Raw genomic sequence first — 15,949 nt, 5'->3', positions numbered from 1 at the left:
TACCAATAAAATGAATGCCTCTATCACTTTCTATAACTCTAGGGATACCACATCTACTAACAAAAACCCTGAGTATGACACAGCAATATATTAAAAACATTTCAATAAACCTTTACCCAGATATATTTCATCGGTACACCACATACTTGAGAATCTTGCAAGGTGGTAATTGGATGAAGTTGATTTGTTTTACCAGGAGAAAGTTCATCTGTAGGAGGGGTTTGGGATGGCTCTATTGATATTGTCATTGTGAAGGAGCTCCTATATCGCCACTGATGACGCAGTCGCGGTGGGCGGAGCTTGAGCCACGCATAATGGACACTAGCATTTCACTGCTGTTATGGCTCCACAGTAAGTTCTTTGTTAGCACCATGTGCTAGATAGGAAACAGAAGGCTTTGAGTCATACAGGCCGTATCTAGTTGCGGGGGTGTGGCAGAGGTCAAGCCCTCCCATCTGAAGCAATGCATTATGGGTAAAGGTTTATAAGCCATTGAGACAAACATATCCCTCTCATTCCATCACTCCACACACACACATACTTGGAACCTCTCCCACACCTGGAACCCTGGAGACATACCAGTAAGCTATATCTGTAACTCTTAACTATATGAATTAACTCTCTGGAGCTTTAGCCTTTTCTGATGTTATATCTTTCTCTCTCTTTCTCTTAATCTTTCTTTATCTACCACTGAAACAAATATCTGTTAACTATATGAATCCTTCATCTTCTTATATTTAACTCTCTGGAGCTTTAGCCTTTTCACATATACTTTCAGGAATGTTTGCTAATTGCATTACAATGAATTTCCATCCCCCTCATCTTGTTTACCCTCTATGTTCTGATGTTATATCTTTCTCTCTCTTTCTCTTAATCTTTCTTTATCTACCACTGAAACAAATATCTGTTTATTTTACCTGCAAATTCTAACAACCCCCCATCTTTTAAGAGCACATGGCATACACAATGCATCCTTAACACACATACATTCTCTGTCTCTATACACACTCACAACAATGAATACTCACTCCTATACATTTCTCTTACAGCATATATACTAGTAAACACACACACACACACACCAGAATAGGATATTGTAATCCAACCCCCCATCTTTCAAGAGCACATGGCATACACAATGCATCCTTAACACACATTCATTCTCTGTCTCTATATACACTCACAACACGAATGAGCAATACTGATGAAATACTCACTCCTATACATTTCTCTTACAGCATATACATTAGTAAATATATACACACACACACACACACACACACCCACACACACACCACAGAATAGGATATTATGTACTTACTTCTGAAGTTGTAGCATTGTCTGTTTAATCTATAATGTATTATCTGTAATTGTATGTATGCATTTATGTTGTAAAGTAAAAGACTTGTATCCTTATGCCTGTTTTGTATGTTTAGATAACTGTAATCAATAGGATGAATGGATGTTTATATAGATAATGCATTATAGTGAGGTAAATGATAGATTGGTATTTATTTAGCGATTAACACATAAATGTGAAATATTTGTGTAATATTTAGGCGAGATGTGTGTACATATATATATATGTATATATATATATATATATGTATATATATATAGCCTTGTCAAACACAGGAATCGCGTAAGTCTACGGATTTCTAGTTGTCATGCGCAAGCATGACAACTGGGACACCTTGTTTTTGGGTTGCCATGGTATTAGGCGAAACCTCAAAAGGTTGAGTGAAATAATGCCTCTAAAGTAGATCTGAGATGTCACGGGTGCGTATTATTCGACGTGACTAAAATAGCAAAAAAGACGCAAATTGCATTATATCCCAATAATTAACGAGATTGGTTATTAATAAGATCAAAGGTATTGTATCATTATTATGGCGGGTCCCAGGATCCTATAACAATGGCGAGCTAGCTCAAACTGTATTAATTATGATCTTCAATGGCCAAGAAGACCCATAATTTATTGCAGCAAACCTATTCTTATTTCTGTATTTTATTTTATTTTTACATTTTTCATAATGATGAAACAAATGATCTTTAATGACTGAATTATCTCCTCAAGGGAAAATAGGGCCAATCTGCCTATTTAATGTTAACATTTTTTTTTTCTCTAGGTGGACTAGCGATTTAGTGTTGTACAAAAGTAGGTTTGATTGTGAACTAACTTGAGAATTTTTGGGTAAATGCAATATTTTTTCTTAAATGGCTGTGTTTATCTTATGTAGAATACGATACTCGGTTATTTTGTTCTCTATTTCAGGGTAACATCACACTGACCCTGAATAGCACCTCAACCTCATATTTCCATCAGAAACTCGTCTTTGAAAGTTGTCTAGCGGGTACGTGCTTCGGCGACGCTTTGGAATTCTGAGTAGACGGCGCGCACTGGTCACCCCGTACAGCCATTAGTCGCTCTTTTGGCTGGGTGAATTCAGGTCTACAAGACGAACCAATTGACTTCATTCCCACGCAACAAACAAGGAAGTATTTACACAGGTCGTTAAATCAGTCGTTAAGATCATCAAACAGGTAGCTATGGATTTCATTAATATCACTAAACTTGCAGAAGGTAGTATGTTTAATCCTGTCATACCAGCTAGTTATACATCTGCAGAAAATTTATGGGCACAACTGCTAGAGCAGGTGTACAGTCATGACAAATTGTCTATTAATAAACAAAGTGTGTTTAGGAAAACCCATAAAAGGTTCCAAATGTTGGTTAAATTAGTCCAGGTTTTTGAGGACACAATTTGGAGACCGGAGCATGCAGAAATGATAGCTAGAGGTATGTTGACTAAGAAAGTAAATGTAATTAATCAGGAAGATAGCTGTAAAAATTGTACTGATAAAGATAAGGAAATCGCTGAGCTATGCGTTGACCTTAATACTGCAGATGATCGGATGGCTTCTACTGAAGACCATAGGGCACAATTACAGCAGGACTTAGAAAGTAGAGCCCAAATGATCATGAATATGCAGGGTTTGATAACTGATCTTTCAAATTCGATAAAAGAGCTATCTAAAAGTAACCCTCGGGTGGACTCTACAGAGTTAATACCCACAAAACAAATTTGTGTTTTTAATAGGGAAAGTGGTAGTTCAGCTGGGTATCAAGCAGACTTATCTGGCTTGGATCTCACTGCACCACTACTTGATACGCAGGATGTAAGATCCCCTGGCATTTACCCAGTGTTACGCACACTGGAGTACACCCCAACACCGGTGGGAAATACTGTTGGTGCACGGGCACAAGACCAGAAGAGTGGATGGGATGTTATAGATTCCACTCCTGTCTTAGGGCCAAGCAACAACGGTAGAAAGGATTTGATCTCTTTCAATCAACCTTTTACAGGTAATGATATAAAGAGAACAAAAATCCTCTTGGAACTCAAAAGAGAATTTCCTCAATATGATAGCAGTTTAGACCCTTTTACCTCATGCGATATTTTTGAGGGCCATTGCACTCAACTAAGTGTGGCCCCAGAAGATCGCATGGATCTCTTCAAGTTGTGGCTACCCACTTACCTTAGTCAAAGGTATGAGACCACTGGGGACTCAGTCCCCGGGAATGGTCGCTACCATGACAAAAAGGAAAGAATAGCTGCCCTTATGTTACTGACAACAGGGCATAGGGAGGTAACTCCCAATATCTTAGATAGTTTCAAACCTACAATACACCATGAACCTTTAGCTTTATGTGGTCGGTTTGAAGCTATGTATAGGACTGTAACTAACGACCATAGACCCCATATTCCACCGGGCATGATTCGTGCATTTGTGGAAAAATTTACATACACAAATGTCAATCTGCGAACAAATGCTCAAAGGGAAACTACACTTGCAGGTGCAGCTAGAATTATTGAGGAATTCAGACAGGAAACTTTGAGATCCAAGAAATCTGTACAAATTAGGGAACAGGGTATATCTGGTGGTGTAACGCGTGATCGCCGCCAGACTTATCCTGAACATCGCCCTAAAGATGTTCAGCCATCTGCTCCACCAGCAGAGGATGAAGATCTAGTCTGCTACAAGTGCAGACAGAAAGGACATAGTAGAAGAAACTGTCCTAAACAATCTTGTTACACAGCTGGAAACACAAACGGTTTCCAAAAGAAATATAATAATTGTACAAGGACAAAAGGTCCATCAGTTGCACAACCACTGAAGTGTGTAGCAGCTGTAAATGTGCAAGCAGATAAACCGTCTGCTTCACAGGTAACATCACAAAATAAAGAGGTTTCAGTCTGTGCAGTAGAGGTTCCAGTAGCAAATCTGGTGCAGACAGACTGAAGGTCAGGGGTCCCAAAGGAACTAATTCCGCTATGTAGCCTGGTATTGGATCCTTCTGGGAGACCCCACATCATGGCTAAAATAAAAAATATTTGGGTAAAAATCATGCTTGACACTGGAGCTGAAATCTCCATCACCAATGTGGAGCATGATTTGAATCCAGATAGCCCTCAGTGTGTTGTGATCGGATTTGATCACCAACAAGGGGGGGTGACAGCCCACAGGATTGATAAAGTGATTGTAGAAATCAATGATTTCTCTTTAAAAATCCCAATGTGGTACTACTCAGGATCCGATAACATTATCGGAACTGATGTAATGACACAACAGGGCTGGATATTGGATCTAGCAAATTGTATGGTATGGAAAGGTCCCAGAAAATCAAGGATCTGTGTGATACAGCGACATGATCTGGGTCCACTCATACATGCAAATGACAGGAATGACAATGGACTTGTGCATAAATGGCCAGAGGTCTCACACAACACAGACCTTGAACCTATTGTGTACAGGTATCCGGAATTATGGGCACAAGGGAAAAATGACTGTGGAAGGATGGTTGATGTTGAGGTGGACATACAAGGGCCGGACCCACCACCTCAGCGTCAATATCGCTTCCCTCCTGAAGCCATGGACTCTGTAGTGGAAGCTGTAACTGACCTACAGTCAAGGGGGGTGGTCATAAAGGGAAATTCAAAGTGCAACAATCCCTTATGGCCTGTTAGGAAGAAGGAGACGAACACCTGGAGACTCACAATCGATCTCAGGGTTCTGAACAAATACACCCCCATGTCAGCGCAGGTAGTTGCAGAAACCCCAGACATAATGGCAAGGATAAATGGTAAAAGCCAGGTATTCTCAACCATTGATGTGGCAAACGGATTTTTCTCTATACCCTTAACAGAAAGTTGCCAGTACAAGTTTGCGTTCACTGTACGTGACACGCAATACATGTTCTGCGTTTTGCCCCAGGGTTTTCACAGTAGCCCAACTTACTTTCATCAGGCATTGGCAAAAGTGCTGAGTGTTTTCTCGCGCCCAGAATGCCTGTTACAGTATGTTGACGACCTACTCCTCCATACAGAGACAATGGAGGAGCACTTAGCCCTCTTACAGGAATTGTTAGGCCTCCTGTCACGTGCAGGACTGAAGCTGAGTCCTCACAAGGCAAACCTGGCTAGGTCAGAGGTGATATTTCTAGGGGTTAAGATTGCTCATGGAACAAAGGGTATCATGGCCGCCCGCGTGGAAGCAATGGTTAAATTACCCAGGCCTGGCACCCTGCAGGACTTACGTAAGTTCCTGGGGGTTGCAAATTTCATGAGGGAATTCATAGAGGACTTTGCTACCAAGGCAAAAGCTCTCTATGAATTACTCAGAGGTGAAAAACCCTCACTGAAAGGTTGGGCGGAAACACAGGAGAAGGCCTTTACAACACTAAAAAGAGACCTCTCCTCTGCCCCGGTACTAGCCACCCCCCACCCAGATGGCAATCTGGCCATCCAAGCGCATGCTGGATCAGAGTCCATATCAGCGGCTCTCCTGCAAGAGGTGGGTATAACAACTAGACCACTAGGATACTTCTCAAGACTTCTTTCACCAGTTGAAAGGGGTTTTGATGAGTGTGCAAAACAGCTGGCAGCCATACATTATGCTGTCAAAGTGACAGAGCATATTGTAGGGTTTAGACCACTTACTGTGCAGACACCTCACTCTCCATTAACTCTTCTACTCCGGGATACACTTCCTGGAGTCTCTCAGCAGAGGTTTGGGAGATGGATAATGGACCTTAGTGGACGGAACATCAAAATCTGTCACAAGGCTAAGTATGTTCTGTCTCAATTGTTAAACACAACTGGAACAGAGCATGATTGCGGTCTATTGACACATTCCCTTACAACACCTTTCTTCAGGCAGATAGCGCACCCTGATGACAGAATCATCTTTGTTGATGGGTCACGCTCTCTAGTGGATGGGACATATGCGACAGGTTATGCGGTCTTGGATGAGACCACTGGGACCCAGAGCCTGGTTAAACTTCCAGGTCACCTGTCCGCACAGCGCGCTGAGTTAGAGGCTGTGAAAGAAGCACTTTTTCTCCAGCCCCCAGGGCGGCGCACTATATACAGTGACAGTTCGTATGTAGTGCGATCTCTAACATCACACTTAGAGACCTGGCAAAAACGTGGATTCGTGGACAGCCAGAATAAACCTCTGGCGCACGTTTCAGTTTTAAAAGAACTTTGGGAATGGGGAAAGTCACATCCTGATGAGGCTGCAATCATCAAAGTGCCTGCACACCAGAAAGGGAACAACCCCTTAATCCTAGGAAACAATGCAGCGGATGAAGCAGCAAAAATGGCTGCAATATCTGGTATCTTTTGTGATCCAGATGCTGCATTTTTGCCCTCATTCCAGGTGGCTGTACGCAGGAAAGTCCTCAAAGAAGGACCGGTGTCATTTGAAGAGGAACAGGCGAAAGACCCTCTTCTTATGACACTCAGAAATTCACCACAGGATCCCTGGTCTATCAGACAGGGTATCTTGTGCCATGTATCAGGAGAAAATTTAAATCCACTCCCAGTAGTCCCTTCACATCTCCAAGAGGAGCTGACACAGCTCAATCACCAGCTCCTGGGGCACCCTGGTCGGGATAAACTGTTGTCTCTACTAAAGAGTAAATTATACTGGCCAGGAATGTCCAAAACAGTAGAGTGTGTTACTCAACAATGTCTTGTATGTGCCCAAATCAACCCTAGAGCACCAGCTCTCAAGCCAGCATTACAGCGTGTGCCTCCAGCAGAGGGGCCATGGGCAGCCTTACAAATTGATTTCATAGGACCACTACCAGCAGGCATTCGCAATTGTCGCTATGCCTTGGTAGTTGTTGATGTGTTCTCGAAGTGGGTAGAAGCCATTCCAACAGTGAATGACTCAGCTACCACTACAGCACGGGTCCTATGGGAGCAAATTTTGTCACGTTGGGGAATCCCCAGGATCATAGAATCTGATCGTGGAACCCATTTTACTGGCAAGGTCATGAAAGCACTTTGTGAACTACTGGACATAAAGCAACGATTTCATGTTCCTTATCATCCCCAGTCAGCAGGGATAGTAGAGCGCATGAACCGGACCATCAAGACCCGGTTAGCCAAGGCATTGTTACAGAAGGGATCTTCTTGGGTAACAGCTTTACCGGCAATACTTATGGGTATTAGGGCAACGGAAGCATCCACAACAGGGATCACTCCATTCGAGCTCATGACAGGTCGCAAAATGCCACTTTGCTTCCCCAATGAGCCTCAGCTGTCAAATCCCATTAAGGATGCAATTGCCAGAGATGTGTTCCTACAACAGGTACAAGATAACCTGAAGGGACTGCTGCCATATGCAGCAGTACGGCTGCACAAACCCTATCTACAGGGGGAGACCCCAATGCCCCTTGTAGGAGATTTAGTAATGGTCAAAGTTTTCCGTAAGGCAGGTCCTTGGGATGCAAACTGGGAGGGACCATATCAGGTTCTCGAGACAATGGGTGATACCATGCTGAAGGTACAGAGGCCTGTGACTACCAAGAAAGACTCTCAGCGGAGACGCAAGGTATTGTGGGTCCATATTGACCAGGCAAAAATCACTCGAGTCTCCTCAACCCAGTAGAGCATTTGTGTGCTCATTAAGTTGGGAACTACAGGGGAGTGTGGAACAATAAAACCATCTTTCTAAAGGTTCTAGTAAGGAAAATTAAAACCTGTCCTTATTGAAAAAGAACTAGACTCATGCCTTTTTTCTTAGCAGATCATGGAGCCCAAGGAAAGATCTGTGACACCAGCACCCAGAGGACACCATTACAAATCTTATTCCTCCGTGGGAGCTCAAAGGTGCTCAGTATACTGCCATCTGAGCAAACTAGTATTACAGACACTGGTAATACTGGTAGGTGTGGTACTAGTGGGTTTTGCTACTCCTCAGAATAACGAGGAGGACAGGGGTTGGTCAAATGCAACACAAATAAGAAATTCCCAAAAATCTAATTCTACTAACCAGCTAGAGCTTTTGGTAGTAGAATGTAAGGAAGGGAAAATCCTAGAGCCCTACTCTAATTACAGCTTTGTGGCTGGTCAATGGTATTTATATGGGTTTTGGAGATATGGTTATGCAGGGGATAAGGTCCGACACTATACCCCCAAAGAAAATGTGTCTGCCAATCAACATGATCTACATACACTCTGCCTTAAAGAATATAACCATTATAAAGATATTGATTTAGTGCCAACTAAATCTGTCAGGTGGGTATCAAAGAATCCTCATTTACCACGCTTTAAGAGAACACCATATAATATAACAGAGGTACTTTGTACAAAGCAGGGAGTACTGGACCCAGAGGATACTACAGGGGGAGAATATGATGGGTGGTATATTCTAAAGGCTACCTTCATAGGATCTAATGCTCAGGATAGTCTGCGTGTTCGAACATATTTTGATAGACCCATTCCAATTATAGGTACTATAAAGGGATACTGCATGTTGAGAGATTCCCAATTGCTAATCACAAGAGAATCCAAATATGCCCAAGGTCACGTTCCCACAGATTATTTACAAACTAGTGTTATGATAATGAACTTGAACTGTAGTAACACAGGCCAAGCTATGTGGAATAACAACCATGGGCCAGTAGACATGGAAGGCTTGTACAGAGCTGCCATTTTGAAAATTAAAACAGATGCAAAAAATCAGAAGTACATCCGGGTAGAGGGATCACCATCTATACGGTCTTTTATGATAACAATTATGAGAGATAAATGTGTACCAGAAGTTGCTGGATATTATTTTATTACATATGCCCATTGGGAACCAGATAAGCAAATGGTTATGTTAGATCTAAACCCCTGGAGGTGGGATATAGTATGTAATGGCATAGATACTCCGATAATTGATGTATGGATGGATGGTACCCCTATGACTGAGGAGTACAGGAACAGATATGTGTCTGTTGACTGGAAGGACCCTAGTGGCAGAGATATTAACTTTGATATCAACATTGACGGACCTTTTAAATGGCCATTCTGCGAGGTAGCAGATGAAGGGTGTTGGACATTCTCTCAGTGGACTTATCTCTCTAAAACAAAACCTGTTAAATATCTCTCCTTACAACCAGGGGATAGTGACCAGTGGTATCCGTTTAAAGGGAGAGGACAAGTATGTGTAACTGTAGTCAGAATACCCTATGAAACAGAAGTCTTAGAACCAGTCAGGCCACATTTTGATGACTGTAACATCCCTATCCATAAAATAGCAGATGTGATAGCGCCCCAATTATCATCTCCATGGACAATAATAACCAACGTCAAATTTATGCTATACACTTGGAGAATTTCAGTGGAGGATTTCAGAGTAGATCGTTGGGATCACAGATGTGAGGAACTAGTGAGGAATCAACTAGATATGCTGAAAGGATGGGTAGAATCCGGGCAAGAAACAAGAAAAGATGACTGGAGACTTAAAAAAGATAGGGGGAAGCGAGATGCCATTGCGACCGCTCTTGGAGGAGGTGCAATGGGAATAGGTACACTGAATACTATGGATTTAGAGGTTCTGAGGAATAAACTTGGGAGCCTGGCACAACATACGGGAGATGGTATAAGGACTCAACTGGATGTAAATCACATCCTTGAGAACTTACAACATGCTCATATAGATGCCACTACCTCTCTATCTGTAGCCCTTCGGGAAAAGTTTAGAGGGTTGGTGTTGGGTCTCATTGGAGAACAAGATAGAGCTCAATTGGCTCTGGCATGCACACAGGTTCAGAGTGAACTCTCAGAAAATCTAAAACACATAGTGTCATCTCTCCATAATGGTCACTATCCATTCAACCTTAGACAGAGGATAAAGCAATTTGTCCCTGACTTTGCGTTGAATCATACAAACTGGTGGCTCACACAGTGGCATGGTTGCCTGAATCTGACCTGTACTGCCTCCTCTCTAGCTCCTGTTTCTGGTAGAGAAAGGAAGGGGTACACTGCAGTAAATTTGGGTATTCCGATGCCAGGGGATACAATACTCCATCCACGTCTCCAATCTGACACGTTAACATATGAAGGGTCACATCCATATCTATTTGACACGGATGGATGTTGGAGACGAGAAGACGCTATATTGTGTCAAGGGAATCATGACAGAGTACTCAGGCAGCAGTGCTGGGATACTGAAGGATCATGTTTGATGGATGTTAGTCCAAAGCCATCATCTAATTTAAAATATCTGGGTCAAGGTTACTGGTGCTGGTATCAATTCCAAAATGTCTCGTATACTGTTTATGCTACTAACTGCACCCAAAGAGGAAATCTTCTCCGAGGAGCATATTGTACTCTTATCCCCACTCTAGGTATCGATGTAGCAGACGAGATGGGAAGAACACCAGTGACCCCAGAGAAGCGACTAGATATCCACCCAGATACTCCTGTGAGGCTTCAGAAAATTCCACTTGGTTTCGGGACAGAGCTCAAGAACTGGCTGCTCGACTTCGGGAAGGAGGACGACATCTTGGAAAAACTCAAGGAGACGGAGAAGCAAGCGACCATCAAGCTGGAACATGATGCCATCAAAATCACAAAGGTCCTGCACGCCTTAGAGGAAGACGCCAAAGTATCGTGGTGGGAGAGCCTATTTGGTTACAGTCCAAAAGCAACATCATTTTTCAATCTCCTCATACATCCCATAATAGTTCTCATTTTGCTGGTAGTAATCCTATATATTGCACTACTGGTTGTGTACAGAAAGATAAAAACAATGACTAAAGAACTTAAAGACACTGTAAAGCTCTACAAAGAAGAAGAACGTATAAGGACTAGAAGACAACAAATGTCGAACTATTAAGGGAGGGGGGTTATGGACTATTTCATCTATGGACTAGTCACTAAACAAACTACATAGAAGATGTTTGTTATGCACCACCAGATATGACAAGATTCTCATTTTTTTTCATGGACTTCACCATTAACAGTGCAAGATTAACTATTTTTATAGAATATCCCTTGGGAGAGGGGATACTTTTTCCACTATGGATCTCTTAGGGGGTTTTTCCTGGGATGTCGTCAATTGCATAGAGGTTTTTTTATCTCCTCCATAGTCGGTAGGAAGGGGACAAGTGAGAGTTGGTGATCATTGGGGTCTCTCTCTCTCCCTCTTCCTGGATTCTTATCCTTCTGGACTTGACTCTAATAGAACATTCAAAGTCTTTACTATCCTTCAAACATCATTCCGCTTGAAAATTCATATACAGAACTTGTGAAAAGACTTTGTAATAACTTGAAAAAGGACTCTGCTAACTTTGGAATAGAGAAATTATTAACAATAAATTTTATTCCAATGCTTCAGGACTTTAAACAAAACAAAAAAACAATACTCAAGGACTCTTTTCTATGATATCTACTTATGGACTTTCTCAAGGATTTTGATTATGGACTTTTGAAGATTACCAACCGTTCTTGTGGACTTCCTTTGAAATTGTTGATTTGTTTTTATATGTTACTTTAAAAACTGTCTTATGTTATGCTTTTTTGTTAATACAGAAGTGAGTATATAATAGTAAAAAAAAAAAAAAATACACTTAGATAGAGTAAACCTTCCAACTTGTAGTGTCGGGTTACCGACAACAGGGGGAATGTGAAGGAGCTCCTATATCGCCACTGATGACGCAGTCGCGGTGGGCGGAGCTTGAGCCACGCATAATGGACACTAGCATTTCACTGCTGTTATGGCTCCACAGTAAGTTCTTTGTTAGCACCATGTGCTAGATAGGAAACAGAAGGCTTTGAGTCATACAGGCCGTATCTAGTTGCGGGGGTGTGGCAGAGGTCAAGCCCTCCCATCTGAAGCAATGCATTATGGGTAAAGGTTTATAAGCCATTGAGACAAACATATCCCTCTCATTCCATCACTCCACACACACACATACTTGGAACCTCTCCCACACCTGGAACCCTGGAGACATACCAGTAAGCTATATCTGTAACTCTTAACTATATGAATTAACTCTCTGGAGCTTTAGCCTTTTCTGATGTTATATCTTTCTCTCTCTTTCTCTTAATCTTTCTTTATCTACCACTGAAACAAATATCTGTTAACTATATGAATCCTTCATCTTCTTATATTTAACTCTCTGGAGCTTTAGCCTTTTCACATATACTTTCAGGAATGTTTGCTAATTGCATTACAATGAATTTCCATCCCCCTCATCTTGTTTACCCTCTATGTTCTGATGTTATATCTTTCTCTCTCTTTCTCTTAATCTTTCTTTATCTACCACTGAAACAAATATCTGTTTATTTTACCTGCAAATTCTAACAACCCCCCATCTTTTAAGAGCACATGGCATACACAATGCATCCTTAACACACATACATTCTCTGTCTCTATACACACTCACAACAATGAATACTCACTCCTATACATTTCTCTTACAGCATATATACTAGTAAACACACACACACACACCAGAATAGGATATTGTAATCCAACCCCCCATCTTTCAAGAGCACATGGCATACACAATGCATCCTTAACACACATTCATTCTCTGTCTCTATATACACTCACAACACGAATGAGCAATACTGATGAAATACTCACTCCTATACATTTCTCTTACAGCATATACATTAGTAAATATATACACACACACACACACACACCCACACACACCACAGAATAGGATATTATGTACTTACTTCTGAAGTTGTAGCATTGTCTGTTTAATCTATAATGTATTATCTGTAATTGTATGTATGCATTTATGTTGTAAAGTAAAAGACTTGTATCCTTATGCCTGTTTTGTATGTTTAGATAACTGTAATCAATAGGATGAATGGATGTTTATATAGATAATGCATTATAGTGAGGTAAATGATAGATTGGTATTTATTTAGCGATTAACACATAAATGTGAAATATTTGTGTAATATTTAGGCGAGATGTGTGTACATATATATATATGTATATATATATATATATATGTATATATATATAGCCTTGTCAAACACAGGAATCGCGTAAGTCTACGGATTTCTAGTTGTCATGCGCAAGCATGACAACTGGGACACCTTGTTTTTGGGTTGCCATGGTATTAGGCGAAACCTCAAAAGGTTGAGTGAAATAATGCCTCTAAAGTAGATCTGAGATGTCACGGGTGCGTATTATTCGACGTGACTAAAATAGCGAAAAAGACGCAAATTGCATTATATCCCAATAATTAACGAGATTGGTTATTAATAAGATCAAAGGTATTGTATCATTATTATGGCGGGTCCCAGGATCCTATAACAGTCATCCTGCCATTTTTCTCTCAGTCAAGTACTACAGGACATTGCCTTCCTACTAGCCTGAAAAGAAATGTCTAATGCATACCGGTATGCTCTACCAGCTTGCACATACCATCTTTACCCAGCTGAGTCAGACCAGGTACTGCTTCAGTTAGGTCTGGAAGACACACTCTGGGAGCCACAGGCCAACCTTGTCCATCTCTCCAGAGTCCAGAGGACTCCTGAACACATTCCTTCACCTTCCAGACCATTTTCCCTCAGGTAACACAAATCTCATATATTAACTAATTTATGTGTGTGTACAATTTAAAAGAATACAAAGAAAAACAAAACAAAACATTGATTTGTTGGTTGTCATGTAAAAACCCAGCTGCCCACTTGACAGCTATGTCCACCCTGTTATTAAAGTCATTTACAGTCATGTGTGTAAGTTTTAACTTAAATAACAGCTACTTCAGTTTGTAACTGTGTCACTGTCACAAGTCCTTCATGTAATGTGAGTGTTCTACTCTGTACTGCAATTATCATAAAAGTTCCTCAGCCTCCTCATCCTAGAAAAATACTAAAAAACCAATGTATATCAATTGATTTACCTTCTGCCAATTCACATGCCATTCTCAATCCCACAAGTTCAGCTACCTGGCTAAGCGAAGAGGGCATAGGGGTCAATTTTTATAGCACCTTCGTCAATTATAACAATATCCAGTACAGGTCTGTCTGACTATAAAAAAGAAATATTAAAACATGAAAATTTCACATTTTCTAAAGGGTTTCACTTATGTCATGTCTTATGGCAAAAATCTTACTCCAATGTTCTACACAGAGATGCATATCTATATGTCTACCTAATTTTCCTTCAGAGAATCTCCTGTCTCCTTCCACTTTTTGTGCATCTAGAGGCACACTTTGCACAGGAGACAAGAAAGCTGGTACCACATGCAATCTATAAACATGAATCATATTTCCACAACAAAGCCGCTGCTTAAAAAAATCATCAGCTTCTATAAAATTAAAACCCTTAACTACCTTTGTAACTATGTCAATGTAGTGTGTGTGCCCCTGATTCTGTCCGATGTCACAAATGTCCTAACCCCATGAGTGAGACCATGTCTACGTGGTTTTGTATCTCTTTATAAGAAAAGATTGAGATACTGGCAGAGATGTAAAGGATGAGAGATAGCAAAGGATAATAATAACGAAAGGATTTGCAAACAAACAGATCAACAGAAAAGCAGTGAAGGAGATTTTACAGCAAAGTGACAGCTGGATTGGATACTATGGGAAAATGCCTCTACTATTCCACTAATCCCCTTTGCTATTCACTCATTTATGACCCCTCCCCATTCTAATCAAGTTTAGCAGGGAGTTACATCACCCATCCAATCCAGTGTCGTCCATCGTCAGCTCGTATGGAACTTTGTATCTTATGATCACAATAATTATATACCTTTGTGATCGACTTCATTACTATAATAGAGAAGTGCAAAATTAACCCTTTGTGATGCATACTCTATGTCTCCCATGTGTGTCTTCCTGGAATACATAAAACTACATTAGAGCAGAGTATGTACACACTTCATTTTAAATAATGAATCTCAGCCAAAAAAGTTATCATAGGCCACTGCAAGTAGAAGTAAGAGTGTTACAATGACCCATTGTTAACTTTCAAAGGAAATTTTTTACCGCTGCTGTAATCTCCATAATTACAAAGTATATATTTCTTTGTCTGTCCTTATCTACAGAAAAGAGGAACAAAATAAAGTTTGTTTCAAATAACAAAGAAAAACAAACATTTTCATTCCTTATCATTGACCAGCGACAGGAAAGTAAACACAAGACAACAGAAGACAAACAAACAACAAAAAGAAAATATACATTTAAGTAACTTCTCTTTAAACCTGAACAACTACACTTACCACAGATTAACATTTACCCTTCCTGGTTGTAGAATTACAGGTATAACCTGATCCTTAGTGTTGGCTGATTTTCTACCGCAAAGCATTTGCTGCTAAGATGTGTGCAGACAACTGTTGGGGAAACCTCTGAGACTTGTGTGCACCCTCTTTGTGGGTATCTATGTGATTCCCCCTTAGGTGGTCCCAATCTCCTTGCTTCCGCTCTTGTTCTTTCCTTACAGTCCTTTGCTAGGTGTCCTGTTTCAATGACTTGTGATTCTTTCGTCCCTTATAATGTGTGTTATGAGTCTGAGGTTATGTATATAGTCCTTCTAAAGCCTGGATACTTACCATCATTAACCTATCACTTTGCACTTCTTTATTCTTACTTATATTTTTGCCATGCTTCACGGCAGACTCTCTAAGAGC

At 40.8% G+C, this 15,949-nt stretch overlaps 1 long non-coding RNA gene across 1 annotated transcript; it reads left to right on the top strand.

The window, feature by feature from the left end:
- The first annotated feature begins 255 nt into the window (after positions 1-255).
- LOC142140335 (uncharacterized) lies at positions 256-8,706 on the top strand. Its single transcript, XR_012688416.1, has 3 exons — positions 256-581; positions 2,327-2,544; positions 8,098-8,706. It is a non-coding gene; the product is annotated as an uncharacterized LOC142140335 (long non-coding RNA).
- The last annotated feature ends 7,243 nt before the right edge of the window (positions 8,707-15,949 follow it).

Source organism: Mixophyes fleayi, chromosome 2 (genome assembly GCF_038048845.1).
Source record: "Mixophyes fleayi isolate aMixFle1 chromosome 2, aMixFle1.hap1, whole genome shotgun sequence".
Taxonomy (NCBI): Eukaryota; Metazoa; Chordata; class Amphibia; order Anura; family Limnodynastidae; genus Mixophyes; species Mixophyes fleayi.
Note: the sequence above shows the minus strand (reverse complement) of the source record. Positions and strands in the feature narration are given on the sequence as shown.